The sequence below is a fragment of the Coregonus lavaretus genome (genome assembly GCF_964263955.1).
Source record: "Coregonus lavaretus genome assembly, contig: HAP1_SCAFFOLD_5258, whole genome shotgun sequence".
Lineage (NCBI taxonomy): Eukaryota > Metazoa > Chordata > Actinopteri > Salmoniformes > Salmonidae > Coregonus > Coregonus lavaretus.
Window position 1 is genome coordinate 25,001 of NW_028165892.1, and position 7,500 is coordinate 32,500.

The 7,500-nt window shown below is 44.4% G+C and overlaps 1 pseudogene across 1 annotated transcript in view; it reads left to right on the forward strand.

The window, feature by feature from the left end:
• The window catches only part of LOC311115328 (protein sidekick-1-like), a 40,315-nt pseudogene that overhangs the window by 23,504 nt on the left and 9,311 nt on the right, over positions 1-7,500 (forward strand). The window contains exons 7-8 of the transcript in view: positions 4,101-4,222; positions 7,354-7,490. The product of the transcript in view is annotated as a protein sidekick-1-like (transcript). The remainder of the gene's footprint in view (positions 1-4,100; positions 4,223-7,353; positions 7,491-7,500) is intronic.

A 7,500-nucleotide genomic window follows, 5' to 3' on the forward strand; every position in this document is an offset into this window, starting at 1 on the left:
ACAGAGAGCCACATCACAGGCCTTGCACTTCCATGGTGTGACAAACCTCTTCTTGTCAACTTGTTTACAGCGTTGACAAACCCTGCGGCCTGCTGTGGCTTTGTCTTTGGCCTCTGCAACATTGGCAATGGCCACAGGAACATGGCTGGTGCTTTTTTGAAGTGGAACCCCTGTCTGGGTCACTCCGCACAGCTGGGCCACAAGTTCTGCCACAAAGTTCTTGTGCGTCATGGGTGTGACCTGTTGGGTCGCACTGATGTCACAGTGCAGGATGTATGCATTTGTTGTTCCCATGTCCAAAAAATGCAGGAAGAGGGTACGGTACCAGCGAGCAGTTCTGCGATGGGTTGAGTAATACTGGAGAAGCTGGTCTGACAGGTCAACCCCTCCCATGTACTTATTGTAGGCCATGATGGGGGTAGGGCAGGGAATGTCTTTTGCTACCCAGCGTCCAGGTCCTTCCTTCACCTTCCTCTTGATTGTCTCGCCCGAAAACGCTGGGTGGATTGTGGAGCACACCGACACCTCCCGCGTATCCATCCACTTCACAAAGACCAGGCGATCCTCTCTGATCCATCTCACAGACCCCCTCTTCGATTTGCTGGTGAGGGCATTTTCTCTGCCACTAGGACACCCTTTTCTGTTGCTTCTGTAGGTCCCACAGGCTCCAAACTTCATACTTCCCAAACTCAGGAACAGTTTTGGGCTGGTGTAGAAATTGTCCATATAAATATGGTATCCTGTACCAAGATGTGATGGCTGAATGAGGTCCATAACAGCATCATATGAAAGTCCATGCACGCTGGGTGTGTGTGCTTTCCCAACATACACGTTGAAGTTTAGAGTGTAGCCATTGTTAGACTCTACCAACACAAAGAGCTTGATCCCCCATTTGTTAGGCTTGTCCTTCATGTACTGGGTCATGCCAGTTTTGGCTTTTGTAGCCACCATCCTCTCGTCGACTGACAGTTCCTTCTTAGGATGGTAATGAGCCTGGCAGGCAGTGCGAATGTCGTCCATCAGAGGTTTGACCCTGAACAGTTTGTCATGCTGGGGTGTACCTTTGCGCTGGTCATTTATGACATCCTCCTCTGGATCACTTAGGTGGATGTTCCATGAGATGGACCGGAATCTGTCTCTTGGCATGACCTTCGCTGGCAATGAAACAGACAATATGTGGCTTTGTTTCCAGTAGTCCTGGATACTAGGCAGAGTCACCAATGAGGTGTAGATGAGGAGACCCAGAAATCTGTGCAGTTCCTCCACATCAACGTCAGTCCACTGATATTTGCTCCCCTTCTGCTGATTTCTTGCTGCCTGTTTGTTGGTGTTTCTGCAGATTGTCCTCATTGTATCTGCGGCGAAGTAGAGCAGGAAGAGGTCCTTTGGTGTGTGCCCTGAATGCAAATCCACCTGGGCTCCTGGTGGTCTGCGGGGCATGAACCTACTGGCTTGTGGGGCAGTGTCAGGATCAGTCTCTGTTTTCCATGGCTCAGAGCTCTGTTCTGGCTGTGCTGCTGACTGGGCTGGAGATCTTGACCTGGTCTTGGCCTGATCCTTCCTTCCACGCCCCCTCTGTGATGGCCTCCGTCGGCTTGTTGTGGGGGTGGGGGCTGTTGATGGCCCAGGCTGCTCGTCGTCGTCGTCGTCTGACGACGAACTTTCCAAAGTTTCTTCATCGCTCATTTGGAATAACAAGTCGACGGCTTGTTCAACGTGAAGTGTGCGCCTCATATTGCTTCACAAAAACGATACTGCTGACAATAAAACTCTTGAAATACTAACAATTGAAATACTAACTCGTGAAAAACTCTCCAAAACTACTCATGAACTGAACTAATTCCTCTCGTTCGTTCTTTCGCAATGGCTAGTTGTCATGGGAATGAATGTTTATATACTCGTGTGCATCCTGAAGAACCGGGTTAGCACAAGCACACGTTTTTTTCCGTTCCTTTTTATCACAAAAGACGACAAAGTTATTATAATAAATGCAAAGCGCTCATAAAAGAGCGCATATTTTGACGCACTTTTTTCATGGAATTGAAATTATCATAACTTTGGTTTTAGTTGGTGTATTTACATGAAACAAACACTCAAAACGTAGCTTCGGGTCTCCATTTCTGCATGAAATCGACGGCAGCCCTCTGCGTCACTTGGTTTGGATGCTGCGCGGTCCTAAAGCCGGCCCGCGATTTGAACGCGCCGAAGCGTTCGCCGACTCGGAAGAGTTAATAGGGTGCCATTTGGGCCAGATATATAGACTTCAGGACGTGTGGTAGTAGCATCTAACTCTGTTGTTGTGTCTTTTACTACAGTATTTAATAGGGTGCCATTTGGGCCAGATATATAGACTTCAGGACGTGTGGTAGTAGCATCTAACTCTGTTGTTGTGTCTTTTACTACAGTATTTAATAGGGTGCCATTTGGGCCAGATATATAGACTTCAGGACGTGTGGTAGTAGCATCTAACTCTGTTGTTGTGTCTTTTACTACAGTATTTAATAGGGTGCCATTTGGGCCAGATATATAGACTTCAGGACGTGTGGTAGTAGCATCTGACTCTGTTGTTGTGTCTTTTACTACAGTATTTAATAGGGTGCCATTTGGGCCAGATATATAGACTTCAGGACGTGTGGTAGTAGCATCTAACTCTGTTGTTGTGTCTTTTACTACAGTATTTAATAGGGTGCCATTTGGGCCAGATATATAGACTTCAGGACGTGTGGTAGTAGCATCTAACTCTGTTGTTGTGCAGGGCCTCCTGTAGCTCGGTTGGTAGAGCATGGCGCTTGCAACGCCAGGGTTGTGGGTTCGATTCCCACGGGGGGGCTCAGTATGAAAAATGTATGCTGCGCCTGCTAAATGACTAAAATGTCAAATGTAAGTCATAAGGAAATATCTGTTACTGTGATTAAATGGCTAAACACAAATCATGGATTGATTTCAATTAGATATTTGAGGGAAATAGATTAAACTAGTAGTTGTGTCTAACCCAGTGGTGCCATGTTTTGGTTTTTGCCCCCAGCACTACACAGCTGATTCAAATAATCAACTCATCATCAAGCTTTGATTATTTGAATCAGTTGTGTAGGGAAACAAAAAATAACCTGCACCCCTTGGGGTTCCGAGGACCAAGTTTGGGAAACACTGGTCTAACCTGTTGTTGTCTCTAACCTGTTGTTGTCTCTAACCTGTTGTTGTGTCTAACCTGTTGTCGTCTCTAACCTGTTGTCGTCTCTAACCTGTTGTTGTTGTCGTCTCTAACCTGTTGTTGTTGTCGTCTCTAACCTGTTGTTGTCTCTAACCTGTTGTTGTCTCTAACCTGTTGTCGTCTCTAACCTGTTGTCGTCTCTAACCTGTTGTCGTCTCTAACCTGTTGTCGTCTCTAACCTGTTGTTGTCTCTAACCTGTTGTTGTCTCTAACCTGTTGTCGTCTCTAACCTGTTGTTGTCTCTAACCTGTTGTTGTCTCTAACCTGTTGTCGTCTCTAACCTGTTGTCGTCTCTAACCTGTTGTTGTTGTCGTCTCTAACCTGTTGTTGTTGTCGTCTCTAACCTGTTGTTGTCTCTAACCTGTTGTTGTCTCTAACCTGTTGTCGTCTCTAACCTGTTGTCGTCTCTAACCTGTTGTCGTCTCTAACCTGTTGTTGTTGTCGTCTCTAACCTGTTGTCGTCTCTAACCTGTTGTTGTCTCTAACCTGTTGTTGTCTCTAACCTGTTGTTGTCTCTAACCTGTTGTTGTCTCTAACCTGTTGTTGTCTCTAACCTGTTGTCGTCTCTAACCTGTTGTCGTCTCTAACCTGTTGTTGTCTCTAACCTGTTGTTGTTGTTGTCTCTAACCTGTTGTTGTCTCTAACCTGTTGTTGTCTCTAACCTGTTGTTGTCTCTAACCTGTTGTTGTCTCTAACCTGTTGTTGTCTCTAACCTGTTGTTGTCTCTAACCTGTTGTTGTCTCTAACCTGTTGTTGTCTCTAACCTGTTGTTGTCTCTAACCTGTTGTTGTCTCTAACCTGTTGTTGTCTCTAACCTGTTGTTGTCTCTAACCTGTTGTTGTCTCTAACCTGTTGTTGTCTCTAACCTGTTGTTGTGTCTGTGTCTCAGAGCTTCCTGGTGTGCCCTCTAACCTGGTCATCTCCAACATCAGCCCTCGCTCCGCCACACTACGGTTCCGCCCCGGCAGCGATGGAAAGACGGTCATCTCCAAATGGATCGTGGAAGGACAGGTCAGCATATATCACTGTTAGATATTAAAGGTAGTATCCAGCTACAACGTGTGTCCTGTGAATTAAATCCAGAGCAGTATTTCGGCAGCTAGCTACAAAGCTAATATTAGTAGGTCGTCCCATATGGACCGTATATATACGAGGAGGATCCAGGGCCCAAAGAGTCTCAGAGTAGACGAGCTGTTGCAGGATGAGCTTTAGATCATAATGAATACTGTTACATGGACAGGGAAGGACCTGATCCTAGATCATAATGAATACTGTTACATGGACAGGGAAGGACCTGATCCCAGATCAGCTTTAGATCATAATGAATACTGTTACATGGACAGGGAAGGACCTGATCCCAGATCAGCTTTAGATCATAATGAATACTGTTACATGGACAGGGAAGGACCTGATCCCAGATCAGCATTAGGGTTGTTTACGGTGACCGTATTACCGCCACACCGGCGGTCACGTGTCAAATTCACCGCAGTCAAATTCCACATGACCGGTTTAGTCACGGTACCTAGGCTTCTCCAAGCTCTGATGGTCACGGTAACTAGGCTTCTCCAAGCTCTGATGGTCACGGTAACTAGGCTTCTCCAAGCTCTGATGGTCACGGTAACTAGGCTTCTCCAAGCTCTGATGGTCACGGTAACTAGGCTTCTCCAAGCTCTGATGGTCACGGTAACTAGGCTTCTCCAAGCTCTGATGGTCACGGTAACTAGGCTTCTCCAAGCTCTGATGGTCACGGTAACTAGGCTTCTCCAAGCTCAGATGCTGCTGCTGGTCATTAGTATCCTACCGAACTTGCTAAGTGCCTGGTACTCAGCACTCTATTGCCCCTCTAATCACTCTGACGTCAAATCGAATGTAATCGAAAAATCGTATTCAAACACTTCATGAGAGCCCATGAGCTCATGTTGCGTAACATTTCTATAGGCTATGCAATTGCATGAGAAAACAGCGTTTTGATGGCCTCTATTAAAAATAGGAGGATCCCATCAGCTTTCTATAGGCTAAGCATACTATATTTATTTCTCAACTTTCCTAATATTAAGCACATTGCTTCTCTTTACAACAGGAGTATAGCCTACCTGGCTGGCATGAAAATGAACCACGGGAAAAGCGTCCTCCATTCGTTGTTTAACTGCATGCCTTCTTTTGTCGACTTTTTCAAATCATAGTCGCACATTTTACATTTACATTTACATCATTTAGCAGACGCTCTTATCCAGAGCGACTCACAAATCTCATGTAGCCTAGCCCATAGGCCTATATGTTTTGATAAGGTTTGTATCACAACCAAAGTGGCCAAATAACTTCTTAAAATGAAGCATATTAATTTGCTTTATAAGCCTAACTGGAATACATAGGCTGCGCTTGAGTTTCAAGTTTGGACCTTTTATAATAAAAGCATTACGTGCATAATCGCATTTGCGGTCACTTTTGAGAATGGGGTTTTCCCGCTAATTGATTGCATTTTGGAACATTCATGCTTATAGCACATTGCTGCGCATATAATGTGAAGAAATAGCCTAATAGTTCATCAACATTTTAAGCTAAACGTTCTGATCTGTAGTGTTAGCCTCATTGCTTTTAAACGTTTTTTTAATGCTGGTGGTTATATTAATTTGGGATCTATCGCATCCCACAACTGTCCCAGACAATGTTTGGAATATTTATTTCTCGCACAGAATAGAATAGGTCAACTTTTGTACGATGGGGGATAGTAGATTGACATAGGTTAGTGCTTTTGCTGTTCGTTAGGCCTACTCATCTTGTTGGCTGACGAAAAGTGCGCAGTTGGTTCCCCGATGTGTCTGTCTTCACTTAAAAGTGCGCAGTTGGTTCCCCGATGGGTCTGTCTTCACTTGTAGCCTGTGAGAAGGACCCGATCACGTGACAGGCATTGACTAATAAGAATTGAGATATCTGAGAGAGCCATGTGAGTGAGAGGTACTTCGGAGCACGGCGATTGGCAGCAGGAAGAAGGGAATTATAATTATTATAGTCAGCCCAAGGGCACAACGGCCACTGGCCGCAAAAGGCATGGACGTTTTTAGGGGACATTACGGCCACACAAGGGGGATGCCGCCCGGGAAATTCGAGGCATTGTCAAGTGCTAGTCAAATTGTGAATGAGAGACTGATTAAGTGTGCACAATAAACAAAGCAGAGCTCATGCCTTTCATGAGACTCATCATTAGAGTCGCATCATGCAGCCTTAGAATGTATTAAACATCTAAACCTACAGCCCAACGTTTGTATCACAACTAAAGTTGCATAAATAACTCTACATTAACCATATAGGAGGACCTGTTTTCTTTGTTAACCGCTCAACACAGAATAGCTGCATGTGACCACTCCCTCAAATCGTTTGGAGAAAATATCCTTTCTATTTTATTCAGCTTTGTTCAACTGTATTGTTCATACTATAAAATAATATAAAATAATGCCACAGAAATCTAAGCAAATCTTCTCTGCTAAATTAACTAGTGTGGCCCACAGCCATATGGCAATAGCCAGATCAGGGCCTAACATTAGGACAACTCAGAGTATGCTATTCTGCTCTTCTGAAATAGACAACATTTTCTTCATAGCATGTTTCTTTAGACCTGTCTAAAATAAATAATGGATGTTTTGTGATGGTGCAGGCTATATTACACGGATTTATTTGACTTTTTAAATGTAAATGTTCCAAAGGTCTGCATCAGTGACTTATAGGCGATGTGTGGAAGCCATGAGATGTTAAATGGGTTTATGTTAATTACCGGTCAATTACCGTGAGACCGGCAGTTATTTGCTTGACAATCACCGGCTGACAAAATGTCATGACCGCCACAGCCCTAATCAGCACTCTGAGACTCTTCATAAATATGAGGCCTGATGTTTCCTGCTTTTATAACATCCTTTATTGAATAAAATAGTGATGTTCTAAGTGATGTTCAAAGTAATGATCTAAGTGATGTTCTAAGTGATGTTCTATGTGATGTTCAAAGTAGTGTTCAAATGGGTATTTAAAAGTGAGTTCAAAGTAATGTTCAGTATTGTTCAAAGTCATGATCTAAGTGATGATCTAAGTGATGTTCTAAGTGATGTTCTATCCTGATTGCATCTTCACATATTGTGTTCTCTCCCCTATAGGTGGTGAGAGAGAGGGATGGGAAGGAGGGAGGGAAGGAGGAGGAGTGGAGAGTTGTGTATGAGAGAGAGAACAGAGAGAAGCAGCCTGATGCAGACACACTGGAGATCCCAGACCTCCTCCCCTTCACACTGTACAGGTAGAGAACA